Raw genomic sequence first — 15,341 nt, 5'->3', positions numbered from 1 at the left:
GCTTATGATTTTCGTGAAAATTTGGAGATGAGTTACAATCAAATAAAAAAAATGTAAACGGGCGTTACGTCGACCACTTTAGGGTCAAAACAGATATATCAGGAACTGCTCGACCGATTTCTATGAAATTTGGTACATGTTATTTTCTTGCAACCGTGATATTACCGAGCCTAATCCTATATAACATAATTCCGTAGTCCATCTGATTCGTTCAATCTACAATATAATTATTATTATCATTATTTTGAAAAAAAATTCCAAATCTGGCCATACATTTTCAAGACCCCAGATATCGAACAAGCAGAACTCAGTGCGTAAGGATAATTTTTAATCGAAAATATCGGTGAATCTCTCAGATAATTTAATGTTATTTAGAGAAATTCGGGTCACAACATCCCCTAGCTCGCATATACCTAGTATTAGGGGTTCATACTGTATATATCGGTTAAAATATGAGATAAAATTAAGTGAGCGTTTTCGCTTGCATATAATAGGTTGTTGGTGAAAATTAATCAAATTGGCCCAGGCATTACCTCAGCCCCATATACGATATATTATATAATGATTTTCATTATTCGTGTGGACTTTATTTTTAACAAATATACAAGGCGAATTTTGTGTTATCTTAATAACATTAAACAAATAAAATGTTATGAAAAATGTAGTGTATAATTACGACTTGTTACGTCATAAACGAAAGCATATATCAAATTCCAACCCCATCACCTTCTTTCCTCAATGAAGTCACGAGCCAAGGATTCAACCAAAATCACTTCCAAAAAAAAAACGGGCAAAACTGTCATAATATCTAATTCCAACATTCTTAGTAGAACATACCATATCGCACTATAAGAACGTATCTCTTTCCAATAAATTTTGTTGACTTTTGTCGTTATGTAGATATTAGTCAAATGAAAATTACATACGCTCATTCATACTCGTATATATCTATATATATATTTCATTCTTGTAGAAGTCAATTTATTAAAGCCCTGTATATATAATATTTCCCATATTGCAAATATGCAAATATAAGAGTGGCTGAAAATATTATGAAGCATTGTTGTTATTACGATTTGAAATGCATATTTTCTCATATTTGCATTTGGAGCGAAGTTAATTGAATTGGTTTATAATAGGGTTTGGTTGTTGTATATATTTCGAGTACAAAATTAATAAATCCAGTAAACGAATAATTGAAACTGTGCCGAATGGGGCTAAAAATGCACTTAATAGAATTTAAAATTGAAATGGAAATTAAGTACTGGAAATGACAACTTAGACTCAATCGAAATCAAATTTAATAATTCAGTGCAAATATCGAACATCAGCTAGCTAAAGTCGCATTTACGTTAATTTGTACTACTTGCGCAGAAGTATCTCAAAAAACATGTTGTATCATGTTTTTGCTTAGCTCTAAATGTCCTCAGTATATTAAATTACAACACGGCAATCTAGTGCGCTAATGAATCTTTTGGTGAGTATTAAATTACAACAAAATTTGTATACAAATATCACAAAACATTTTTTTTAAATACTTAAACAATTGAGAAATATTTTATTTAGGAATTCATAACATACGTGTTATACATTTACTAATAAAATTTAATTGTCTTAAAATTAGCTTTTGCAATTCATATACAGTACGAACTCGATAAAATGAACGCCCAAAAGAAAATCTTCCTAAAAAGTTCCTATAGAGTTGTCAGTCGGGAACGGGAAAACGCATAATTCTGAAAGCTCGCGGGCATCCAATAATGAAGAAGCGATTTATAAAATATACCAATTTTCATAAAAAAATGTTGAAACCGCATTTCAATATGAATCAAGCAACGCAACTGCACAAATTTTTAGAAGTTAGTTCTATCGAGGCCACACTGTACATCAATCCATAAAAATATTAAATTTAGTTTCGGATTAGACTGCATGCCACTCAAATAACTGAATGTAAAAAAAAATTATTGACAAAATCCGCTGTTTTTATTTAAATTTGGTGATTACTAACAGCTTTGTAACTGAATCAGATTGAATTTGCAATGTAAAGCCATAATTTCGGCGATTTTTTCCTACTTGCTACAATAGTTCAATGCAGGTGTATATTTCAATTACGTAAAAAAAACGATTGATGGAAACACATTTTTTTAATATTTATTTGACCGTTTTAAGCGCTTCATACAGGCGTGTTGCAAGCCACAAAAAAAATTAACAGAGCATATGTTAACTACAAAAATATATAATTTCACGGGTTGCTCATACGACAAGTGGCACTATTTTTAATTTATTTAGTTGCTAGTGCTTTTAGTGTTTAAGTGCATAGCATTTTGCAGAATTGGCATGCACAATAATTTTTTATATATTTTATGATTTATTTCAAATGATTTCACTGAATGCCAATTATTGCATAAAGGTTATGGACGTCTGCTTTTCAGTTAACACAATTAAAGCTAGAAAATTATTATTTCAATTAAAACTAAAGTATTGTGTTTGTATATATTGCCAATAAAATATATAATTCAATAATAATATTATTTATTATTTATGATATTTCATTGATAAAAATCTTAACAATAAATTTTAATAAGTTTAAGTTGATTGCAGCAAAACTCACATAGTGGCCGCAGAAAACTGAAACGATGATTTATTTTCTGGAAAAAATAAACATTTAACTACGTATTAAGATTGTTCTGCTATGGATAATAAAACCATTAATTTCGAAATATTTTAAATAAACTTCATGTGATTTAAATATAGAACTGAAGGCATCGCAAATATTATAATTAAAACAAGTAAGGAAGGGCTAAGTTCGGGTGTAACCGAACATTTTATACTCTCGCAATTTATTGATGTAATTTTATAAAGATAACACAAGTCGACCCATATATTTGGTATAAAGTTCAATAGAATTACGAAAATCATCACAAATAGTATATGGGGACTCACGATTTAATATTACTTAATTTAATATTACTTATAATTAGGTATATGGGATCTGGGGAAGTTATGACCCGATTTTTATCATTTCAGGTACAGAGAGAAACGGTTATAAGAAAAAAGTTCAGAGGGAATGAATTACATTAAAATATCCGAGGGATTTACCTATATTTTCGGTGAAAAATTAACCTTAGGCACTGAGTTCTTCATGTTCGATTTCAGGGGCCTTGAAAAGTCATGGTCCGATTTTGACAATTTTTCCACAAGTGATGTCACAGCTCAAATACAGTATTTGTGTAAAGTTTTATTCCGCTAGCTGCATTGGTTCCTTATGATTACATTATAAAGTGAACGAATCAAATGGAATTCAAAATTGAGTTATATGGGAAGTAGACGTAGTTGTGAACCGATTTCGCCCATATTCCACCCGTGTCATCAGGGTGTCCAGAAAGTGTTATATACCGAATTTCATTGAAATCGGTCGAATAGTTCTTGAGATATGGTTTTTGACCCATAAGTGGGCGACGCCACGCCCATTTTCCATTTTGTAAAAAAATCTCAGTGCAGCTCCCTTCTGCCATTTCTTATGTAAAATGTTGACGTTTTTCGTTAGGGAGTTAACCCACTTTTAGTAATTTTCAACCTAACCTTTGTATGGGAGGTGGGCGTGGTTATTATCCGATTTCTTTCATTTTTGAACTGTATAAGGAAATGGCTAAAGGAAACGAGTGCAGAAAGTTTGGCTTATATACCTTTATTGGTTTGCGAGTTATATACAAAAAACCTATTTTGGGGCGGGGTCACGCCCACTTTTCCAAAAAAATTACAGCCAAATGTGCCCCTCCCTAATGCGATCCTATGTTCCAAATTTCATTTTCATAACTTTATTTATGGCTTAGATATGACACTGTATAGGTTTTCGGTTTCCTCCATTTTGTGGGCGTGGCAGTGGACCGATTTTGCTCATTTTCGAAAGCAACCTCCTCAGGATGCCAAGGAACATGTGTTCCAAGTTTCATTAAGATATCTTAATTTTTACTCAAGTTATCGCTTGCATGGACAGACGGACCAAATTTTACACAAGAAATGGCAGAAGGAAGCTGCACCCACTTATGGGTCAAAAACCATATCTCAAGAACTTTTCGACCGATTTCAATGAAATTCGGTATATAACACTTTCTGGACACCCTGATGACACGGGTGGAATATGGGCGAAATCGGTTCACAACTACGTCTACTTCCCATATAACTCAATTTTGAATTCCATTTGATTCGTTCACTTTATAATGTAATCATAAGGAACCAATGCAGCTAGCGGAATAAAACTTTACACAAATACTGTATTTGAGCTGTGACATCACTTGTGGAAAAATTGTCAAAATCGGACCATGACTTTTCAAGGCCCCTGATATCGAACATGAAGAACTCAGTGCCTAAGGTTAATTTTTCACCGAAAATATAGGTAAATCCCTAAGATATTTTAATGTAATTCATTCCCTCTGAATTTTTTTCTTATAACAGTTTCTCTCTGTACCTGAAAAGATAAAAATCGGGTCATAACTTCCCCAGATCCCATATACCTAATTATAAGTCATATTAAATTAAGTGAGCGTATAGTCTTCGATACATTGCATCTTGGTAGTGAAAACGAATGAAATCGGTTTAGGAATTACCTCAGTCCCCATATACTATTTATGATGATTTTCGTTATTCTATTGAACTTTATACTAAATATATGGGTCGACTTGTGTTATCTTTATAAAATTACATCAATAAATTGCGAGAGTATAAAATGTTCGGTTACACCCGAACTTAGCCCTTCCTTACTTGTTGAAACATATCTTTGTTGCGAGCGAAGGTACTAGAAACAGACATTATTAAGTGGTGTGTTAAATACCGTACGAGCATCAAAGACGACGAATTCAGCGTACTATGGAAACTGTTTTCTATGGAAAAAAGCATAAAAATATCTACAAATTAATTTCGATGAACATAATGGATAGCTGACTTGACTAATTTTTAATAGATATTCCAGGAACTTGTTGACCATATTCTTCATTAATATATTGAGGTGAAATCTCCCAATATTCCACTAAATAAAAACAAATTCAAAGCATTAAAAAGCCTTGGTCATTAATTACCTGAAATTATATTAGAAAATTGTACGAATCGCTACCCAATCGGATCTTTGATTCTTTTTCAATTTACATTAAGGGGTGATCGACACAGTCTTAAAAAATATAAATGTTTAAATAAATTAGTACAAAAATTCAAAAATATAATCTTGGCAGATAATGACCTGATGACCAAATTCATAAACAATAATTTTTCGATTGATTTCGTAAAATAAAATATTAAATAATATTGAATAATGGTGAAAAAAAAATCATATTTTATTTAATAGTCAATTGATTCATTAATAATCACTAAAAATTTTAATTTCAAAAAGTTGTAATTTCTTTAGTTTTGATAGAAATTAAATAAAACTATTTGATCTAGATGTTTGCTAACCTGATGACGCCCAGTGTATATATATATAAGAATGTACTTAGAGTAATTATATGCCAATTATTATAAACGAGCTTGTCCAAGTTATGGGAATCATGCTGACCTACTTTCCTCCTATCTGACATATCTGTTGTTAAATGAACTAATTTATTCATTCCCAGTATTATACCAAGCGCATAATAAATTATAAATTTTATTCGAAACCTTGACTAAATTATCAGGAAAAAAATAAAGCAGCTGAGCAACGAATGGAGTGGATAACGCACAAATTCTTCACTACATCCTCAATATTTGACACAAATCAACACTCAATTCTAGCTAATTTCTCTAAGAAATTCACTTTAACACGACACGGTGCTTACTGACTATTCCTCAATTTGTTGAAAATGTTTTTAAAGAAAAGTTCATCGAAAGAAGTGTAATATTTCAGGATCAAAAATGTGTTCCGTTAATATTATTGTATCATAACTGTTTTCTAAAATAATAATAAAGAAGCCACTATGCGATATATACACCGTCACTGAAAGCCTTTGACTTTATCATTGCTGAAATACTTCATTGATACTTTCTCTCGCACTAAATGGAATTTAATGGAATAAAATATTAATGACATTTATTAGACATAAAAGGCCATTCGCTGCCAGCGGCGCTGACATTAATTAGATAAAGGAATTTATTAATGCTCAAACATAACAAGCAGCTGCAGTTGCCCTGCCTTCACTTGCACCATTCACCATCTATATTTTCTGGCATTATATATGCATTGATGTGTGAAATACAGGTATTATACATACATATGTACAGACATTATTAGAAGAAAACTCGATTCCTATGGAGCGGCATAAATTCACAGTAATTAGCCACACACTTGCTGCATGATGATAGAGAGGCGGCAGAGAGAGCTCGGTAAGACACAAGCCAATTTTATATTTTTGCGCAAATATTTACCAAACAGAAACACATACTGCATGTTCGCAGGTAATCCATTACGTATGCATTTGTGTGGGTGTTTGTTCGAATTAGTGTGTGAATAAATGAACTAGTACAAACGGCATACAACATGCTTTTTGGCAAAAGGAATAAAATCAGCAACAATACATACTTTTAATTAACACAAAAACCTCATCACACTCAACATGCGCACTCATTTGCAACACTAGCAAGCAAATTCACAAACCAAACACCAACACACACATGCAGCGCTGAGCACACAAATTAGATACCAACACAGTTATGGATGTATGTGTGCGTGTGTGGTCACACACAGGATGCTTCTTTATCTTTTTCAGTGTTCTCTATTTCATGCTATCCCAACTTACACACTCGAGCGGTTTGGGTGTTCCAATTCGAGTGTGCAGATAAGACCATTGTTAGGTTGGCATGTAAATAGCCAGCTGGTGAAAAACACGATGTGTTCCAACACTCACACACACACACACATGCCCGCACTCATACATACAATCATTCATTCATTACATTATGCTACTAATGTATGGAGATTTTCATACATTTTCTTCACTTTTATGCTATTAAACAAATTTTGTGTTTTGTTTTAGTTTCGCTCTGTTTTGCTTTGTTTGTTTGTTTGCTCATTCTCGCTGTTTTGAATATTTCTCTATAGTGTTGTTTGTGTTGTCAATGCGTTGATTTTTACTGGGGCTTTAAGCTTTAATCGAGTGTTACTGGCGCCGGCTGGCAGCAGCTTTGTGTGAAACGAAAGGTTGGCTGTTGCTGTTTTAGTACTCGCACACAAAGTTGCATAGAGTATAATAATTTTATTCGTAAAACGGTTGTTTATAAGACCTAATTATAATGCGGAGTATTTATATTTTCCGGATTTATGTCTGGCTCGAATTAATCTCTGGTCCGACCCTCTTTGGTTTAATTTTTTTAAATAAACCTCCGTGCTCTTTTCAAAACTATTTAAAATACCGAGTGAACTTTGTGTTAGAGCTTCACTTAAAGTTAAAACTTCAGAAAGTACAATTAGTCTTATATATTAACTCCAGACACATTAAAACTAACCAGAAATGCAGGAATAATCAATGATTCATATGAGAGTAAGTTCCAAATTATGCGATGTGGGTTATACCGCCCACTTTTAAAGGCTTTTCAAGCACCCTTAATGTGCACTACAATTTCTACATGGTCTTAGCTCACAGCCACTCCCACTTCATTTGAGGTCTTTACAGTAGATAGTTACTAGTCATGTCCCTGCCGACCAGGGTTCAGAAAAGTCGACCTCAATTTCTCTGATACATATCATAATTAACATATCGGTTAGTGTAACAAATAACTCATTAATATACTATAGAGATTGAACAATCATTAACATATTTCTTTGAAAAATATTTTTCCGACACCTTCCAATATTTCACACATCTTAATTTCTCAATAATCGCTAGAGCATTTAAAATTCGTCTGCAACCGGCTTTAGGCCTTCCTTACTTGCTTTATTAACTTTTTTATTTGAATTCTGAACTTTGTTTATTTTCCTTTTTAACTTATTTCGAACTTTGGCGCTCTTGACTTCCGGCTCACACAAAGTAACCGCCTACACACATGAGGGTTCATAGCAGCAATGTGACTGAAGTTATTGTGTTGGTTGTTGGTTTAGGGTTACGCATTGTATGCCCAATATAATTTGTATACCTAACCGCAATTGATTTTATTTGGTACGAGCTTTAATGTCCCTAAATACTTTAAACAAATGGTGTTTTAGCTATAAGTAATACGGTATACGATAAGTAATACTATATATTACTTACTTACGGTTAGTTTAGCAAATCTGGTATTCGCAGAAATTTGATGTGAAACAAAATTTTTCGACTGTTTGCTTCTTTGTATTCCCTTTATATAACTCTTATATAGATAAGGGTCCAACACAATTTTGAATGAAGAATGTTATTATTTTCGTTTTAGTGAAAAGGTCTTGACCATTACTATACTACATCCCTTATTGATATATAGAGAAAGTTAGTAAAGTTATTTCCATTATTTTTTGACATCATAATAATATATAATCCCAGGTTATGTTAATCATTCTCTCCTACAATTTAATATACGTGAAATTATAAAGATATTTAAATTACTTGGCTGAAAGTTTTGATATACTATTCGGTCTCATTCTAACGTTATAAACTTGTCTGACTAATTTTTTGGTGGGCAGAGCTATGCCTGGAGATAACTAGTGGCAGCTAAGTCGTTAGGTTCGGAACTCTATAAAGCTCATAAATATTGGGTTCCGAAAAGAGGAAAAGGGTGATGGAGACAATCATTTCGAGCAAGTAATATGATCATACTTAATGAACTTGAAAAAATATATCTGAGGTAATATATCTCTCGGTTACTTCAGCCCAGCCCGAATATTTCGACATATATCAGTAACATATTTCAGCACTTTTCCTTGTTCGAAATTATCATTTAATATCCCTGCATTGCTAATTTATGCTTTAACTTTATGGTCTGCTTTGCGGTGCTCTTTATCATCACAGCAGTTTCTTAACAAAATTACTTATGTACCATATAAGAACTGTAGGTGCTGCATGATGGAGGCAAGTCTTCTCTACTCTTTCCATAGTTTTTAATAAATTTCCTGTGCGTCGAAAATTTGTGCACACCAGAGAAAAAAGCAGTAGCGTTAACCGCCATGCTATATATCCGTGTTTCACAGGCGGCACTAGCAATTAGCACAGGGGCTTTGAGCACCCGAGAGGAATGCCACAGTGTGTACATGGCGTTCGTTTGTGAGTACGTGGTTTGAGAGTGCCATGCAGAGTGGTGAGCGGTGAGCGGCATGCGACCGACGCACGTAGGCACTTAACATTACAAACAAAGCCTCAGCAATAACTTTAACGTCGACAACAGCAGCAGGCAGCATTGGCCCCTATCAAAGGCGCAGGCAGCTAGCAGCGAGTCTGGCAGTGCCGGAAGGGCACCCCACCCTCACCACAGACTCCTCTCAAGCATTTCGTAAATTAACTTTCTCATTAACATCAGCAAATTGCCTTTTGTCGCGTGTGAAAATTTACACTTTCGTCAAGGCGACAAGCTTTGCCCTGGCGGCGTACAGGCTGCTCTTGGCATTTGCTTTTGCTTACAATGAACACTCTCGCACATACAAACAGTTTCAGTGCCCGTTATTGTGTGGCATGGCATGCCACCCCATAATTGTACTAACATTTGTCTAACGCTTATGCTTTATATTAACTACTCCAGAACACATTATATTTCCGCACTTTACTAAGTGTCACCTTTTCAAATAAAATCTCCCTCTTTGATATTGTATTATAAATAGCATATGTTTTGTGGTTGAGAAAATACTTTCACTGCTTACCTTTCACACTTGAATGCAAATTTTATAGACTTTCAAAGTTGCCAGTTCAATGCAATTGGTTTTTGTATTTTATTTTATTTTTATATTTTTTTATTAACTGTTATGTACCTTTATGTGTTTTCATTCAGTTTAACTTTATAATTGTAATTACTGGTGTTTCACTTGTACAAAGTGACCCCAAACCAGTCTGAAATTTGGGGTATTTGATTTTCTCCGCTTTTCTTAATCAAAGCGACTTTTTTATAGATTTAATACACAGAAAATAAATTTTTCATAATTTTTAACACTCTTTTGCACTTTTTTTGTTACTGTAATTTTGCACAAAAAACAAATGCTCTATATAAATTTGGTTGCTTTTACTATTTAAATACGTTTAATTTATTTTGTAAAAGCTTAGTATTTTCTCCACTATAATTATATATCATTAAATTTTTCAAATTTCCTTAGACTCATTTACTGCTCTAAAAATATTGCTATTATTAATTTTATTTTTCACTTTCAATTCGCACTTTGCTGACGCGTTCTGCTTGCACAATTCTATCTTCGCTGCTGTCTTCTCACTCCGGTCTGCGTTGCTGGCGCTGTTGAATTATTATATCATAGCTCGCATTTCTATTGGCTCTTCACACAAGTTGACAGCTATAATTGCCACTGCTTAGCGTGACATGGCACTTCTGCACTTACAGCGTCAGTGCTCGCACCCGCAATCGTGTGTTCTTACACGCTGGCGAGATAATTTTGCGAGTGCATCAAGGTGGCACAAATTGTGGCAGATATTGGCACTTCACATCAAAGTCTTTTCGAAAGACATATGCTTTGCTGTGTGCTTTTCACGCAATTTCATTTTTGTGTGGAATTTAAACGATTTTAATGCAACAGTGGGCTTAATTTAATTGCAGTAAATATGATTTATGAAATTTTTAGATTTAAAATGTTTTTTAAAACATTAATTTTCCGGGCATTTTGCTGTAACTGCCTGCTCACATGGAAAATTGTAGTAACTCTCAAATTTGTTCACATTTAAATTTCATATTTTGTTATATTCAATATTTTCGCACACTTAGAAATACACTTGTTGATGTGAAATTTAATACATTTATTTAATATGGCAATAATAATATTGATATTAGTTAAATTAACTTTTGAATATTTTTTGTGCAAGTAACATGTATTTCTCACATATTTGTTTTATATAAATTTAAATTTTTATTTTTTTTAATTTTGTAAGATAATTTTGTATTTTGCATATCTCAATTAATTATTTCACACTCACTTTTTATTAACGTCATACACATTTAAATATTTATCTTTCTCATTAGCACTTTTTCTGCAATATTTTTTTTTTTTTTAATTTTTGTATTTAATTATTACTTTTTTTGTTATTTATAATCACTGCTTATCAAATTATTATGATAGGATTAGTTTTTTAGTTTTTGTTATGCGAATTATAATCTTCTTACTAAGCTGTTTGCAATTATTGTTCATATTGCCACTTTTTGTTTTGTGTATTTTTTGTTACATATTTATTTAATCCTTTTTATTTTTGTATTTTTTTAATTTTAGTTCACTTAATTAATCGGCATATTTTGTAACACTTGGTGTGTTTTCCGTTTTTTTAATGTATTCCAAAAATTCAGATATCATCAATTTATCAATTTCTGTTTAATATATTTATTAATTATTATGAAATTTATTAAGACTTTGTCTATAGCCTTCACACTAGATATACTATTTTAATCCTTTTATAATATTATTCGCATATTTAATATGAATATTAAACATAGAATATTCCTTATACTATTATTGCGCAATATTTAGTATATTTTATGCAAATATTTTTAAGCATCAAACAACCGAATTGCACTGCATAACTTTTCACACTTAATTCTTATAATTTTTTAATATTCTTTTTGTCAATATTATTCCTTTATCATTATTATTTATTTTTAACTTCTCACTGTGTTTCCTCGTTCGACCACCGCGGTCATGCATAAACAATTATTTTCTCTCCCAACCCGGCTTTAGTAAATATGCTGCGCACAAACACATGCACCAAGCAAGGCGCTGCTATGACGCGTGTTGAACAAATACGCAATTGACGATCATGACGCCGTGTTGGCCAATAAATATTTTCGAGCACTTATTTTTCAAAAATTTTAAATTTTCCAATTTTTTTAATTTTTTCGACAATGCCAAAGACGTGTCTTCATTCTTTACACCAGCTTACACGTTATATACAAGCAAGCCCACAACAGCAAATAGGTTACCGAAAGCGTTTGGCATTCGAGTGCGTAATTGGTCACGCGTTGTGTACACTTTTAGCATTACCAGATGACTGGATGCTGTTCACGAGCCGCTGCATAGTTTTTTCTACGCAAACTGTTACTCATACGCCGTGTACGTAGACAAACCGAAAGGCAGCGAAATGTGCGAGCGCAAGCCACAGCGAGCGCTCTCCACGAAGTTCATAGTAAAAACACAAGCAAAACAGTAACTTCGAAAACGCATTTTCGAAATTCTTCATACGAATGTCTCACGCCGGTTGCTCCCCGCACGACTGTGGAAACTGTTTGCAATGCGCCGGCGCCACAGAGCGTGCCGAGCGCAACAGCAGTGCGAGCAACTGTTAAGTGTCGCTCAACGAGCGCGACTCGGCAAACACGTGTTGGCTATGTCGTCACTGATAAGGCGCGCTTTCGAAAGCGCTAACTAAAACACGCTGCGGCGCGCCGTTCAGTTGTTCGTCGCCGTCGCCATCACCAATGTCGTCGTCGTCGTTGTCATCGTGTCGCCCGTACATCGTCGGCTGAAACGCAAATGTGTGCCAGCCGTGGCGTATGAGCGATGCCAGTCGCCGTACACTCCGTTTTTGCATTTATGCCCGTTGCTTAACCTGACTTCTCTGGCTGCTGTTTAGTGCGTTGTTTTTGCTTGTTGTTGCTGACATAGCTGCCGTTGTTGTCGTAGTCAAGTTTCTTACGACTGACACACTTTCGTGTCTGCCTTTGTGTCGACTTTCAGGCGCAGCTGCTGCTGCAGTGTGTCCATTGCCCTTGTTGTTGTTAGGTGGCTCTGTGCGCGTAAGGGTCTTTTTCGGTGTGCTCGCTTCTGTGCTTGTGTTCTGCACGTGTGGGTGTGTTTGTGTGTTTTGCCAACAGCGCTGTGTCGACACAAGCTGTTTGTTATAGGTTAGTAATTTATGCCAATTTTCGGTATTACATTAAAGCCTTTTTGCACCATAACAAATTCACTATCAAGTAAGCACACACACACAAACACATATGTGTGTGTGTTAGACCTAAGCAAATAAAGTAGCTGGTGCGCGCCAGCTTATTGCCGCATATTATTGTTTGTATGCTTAAGCAGTACTATATATTTGATCGTGTTTTCATATACACGTACACGTAGCAGCCAGCCAATCAACTCAGTGAAGCAGTGAAGCGTGACGTTTATTGACCGTTCGGCGTTTGATCTTCATACAGCAAGCATGTGCCGCATACATTTGTGTGTGTGTGTGGCGAAAATGACCCAAATGGGATTAATATGTTAATACTAAGCTACTAGTATGAACATTAATAAAGTGTAAAATTGCTAAATTTATGTATTTTGAGTGATTCTTGACTTGCCAAGAATTTGAAATAATTAGATATTTAAAAATAAAATAAATTTTTTCAGGCTCAAAACTAGAATAATATACATCCCATTTTTCTAACTTCAAGTTTCTAAAGTTTATTCTAAAAGGGAATCGAGTAAGAAATCATTAAAAAATTCCAGGTCATCAATATTTTCGTGTGTATATCTATTTACCAAATAATTTAAAGTTTTTTCACCTCGAGCTTTAATAATATAGATCTTAATTAGCTAGTTATCAAATGTATATAATAGTTATGATAAAAAATTATAAAATACGGTATCGGAGAAATTAATACGAGTTTGTTCTCGAACAAACGTTGACTAGCCGAGCTGGAGTAATACTGAAGCAATTTAAACCGTAACTAAAAAAATACAATAAACTAATATGTTTGCAGCTAATTTATTAAGTTACTATTTTACCGCCAGATGTGCTTTACACTCAAGACTCTTTTCCCATTTAATCTTTTCCTAAAGTACAAGGAGTTTGAAGGAGTCATGGAAACAGTTCAACTCGCAATATTTATCAATAAATAATTTGTTGATATATATTACTTGAATAGAAGAATAATTTTTTTTTCAATATTTCTTTATTTATTGAATCTGCTTTGTTTAAAGCCTAACAATAAGTATTAAAATTTTAAATCTATATACAACTAAGTAAACTCAAGAATGTGTTTGAGCTTTTTGGTAGAACGTTGCTCTTTAGTAGACAGGTAGATCTCTTCTTTTTAAACGAGTTTGATTGGAATGTACCAAGGCATTTGCCAATGGGTTTGGATGTTCACGAAGTTTACAAATATATTTCTTTCTGCTGTCCTCTATTTCCTTCTTTACCATTGGAATATCAAGATCCTTATGGATATTTTCATTACGCATGTACCATGGTGAACCAGTACTCTCTGTGCTCGAATGCTTTCCTGATTTCGTTTGTAATTCTATTCACTTGCTCTACTGTGCCATGTTTAGCACGAAACCCGAATTGGTGGGTTGGTATTATATTATTTTCGTGGAGGAAAGGAGACATTTTTGATAGTAAAACTTTTTCGAATATTTTGGAAAGACATCGTAAGAGACTTATTGGTCAGTAGGAAGATGGTTGTGTTAAGTCTTTTCCAGGTTTATCTATCATGATGATCTGCGAAGAATAAAATGACATCGTTTTCATAGTTTTTAATTTTCGCATTTAAAAAGATCTATATTATAACAGTGAGAAAAATACTAATTCTCGATAGAGAATACTGATTACCATTGACATTGAACTGTGCGCTGGCAGTGTGTTATCTTTCTATCACCTCGTATACTCAGAAAATATGAATCCATAATAAACTCAAACATTTCCCAATAGGGCACATGCCCTATATAACCGCAATTACATATAAATACATATACAGTTAGACAGCTTTGCAGGTGTGTTTCTATGATATTCCCGCACGCTTGACTTGCAGTTACACGGTTAGCACTGCACTAATACAATTCCACATATCAAATTACAAGCACATAAAATCAATGCTAAAGGTTGCCATAATGTAGCTGTAAGTGTATGTATATATAAAGTTGTGTATGTAGACACAATTTGTATGCTTTGCAACCATCATAAATGATTAATGTTGGGCTGTTAAAGTTACACATGTCTACAGGTCGAACAACAACAGTAATATGCAACATGTCTGCACATACACAAACACCTGTATGTGTTTGTAACTCTGTTTGTCAAAGGACTGTGTTTATCGTTGTGTGCTTATGTTTTTTCTTTGTTTATGGTTTGCCTTGTGGGCATCTTTAATTTTAGCAACAGATTAAATTGTGGGTCAATGCGATTTGTAATCGATTTGGCAGAATCGAGTTAATGCTCGCCGGTATGGGTTATTTTTTTGCTCGACCGCAAAAAATTCGCCGCAGGTCGTTTATTTTTGTGCTTTAAATGCAAAAAATT

The 15,341-nt window shown here is 33.7% G+C and overlaps 1 protein-coding gene across 2 annotated transcripts in view; it reads right to left on the bottom strand.

The window, feature by feature from the left end:
- The window catches only part of LOC105212869 (putative neural-cadherin 2), a 245,582-nt gene extending 234,075 nt beyond the window's left edge, over positions 1-11,507 (bottom strand). Inside the window, exon 1 of one of the 2 annotated variants that reach the window (XM_054227233.1) lies at positions 9,776-11,507. The gene's annotated coding sequence lies outside the window, so the exon portion shown is untranslated. The remainder of the gene's footprint in view (positions 1-9,775) is intronic. The other variant, XM_054227232.1, reaches the window with a different exon arrangement.
- Between the last annotated feature and the right edge of the window lie 3,834 nt (positions 11,508-15,341).

This window comes from Zeugodacus cucurbitae, chromosome 3 (assembly GCF_028554725.1).
Source record: "Zeugodacus cucurbitae isolate PBARC_wt_2022May chromosome 3, idZeuCucr1.2, whole genome shotgun sequence".
NCBI lineage: Eukaryota > Metazoa > Arthropoda > Insecta > Diptera > Tephritidae > Zeugodacus > Zeugodacus cucurbitae.
The sequence above is the reverse complement of the archived record's forward strand: the minus strand, read 5'-3'. Positions and strand labels throughout refer to the sequence as shown.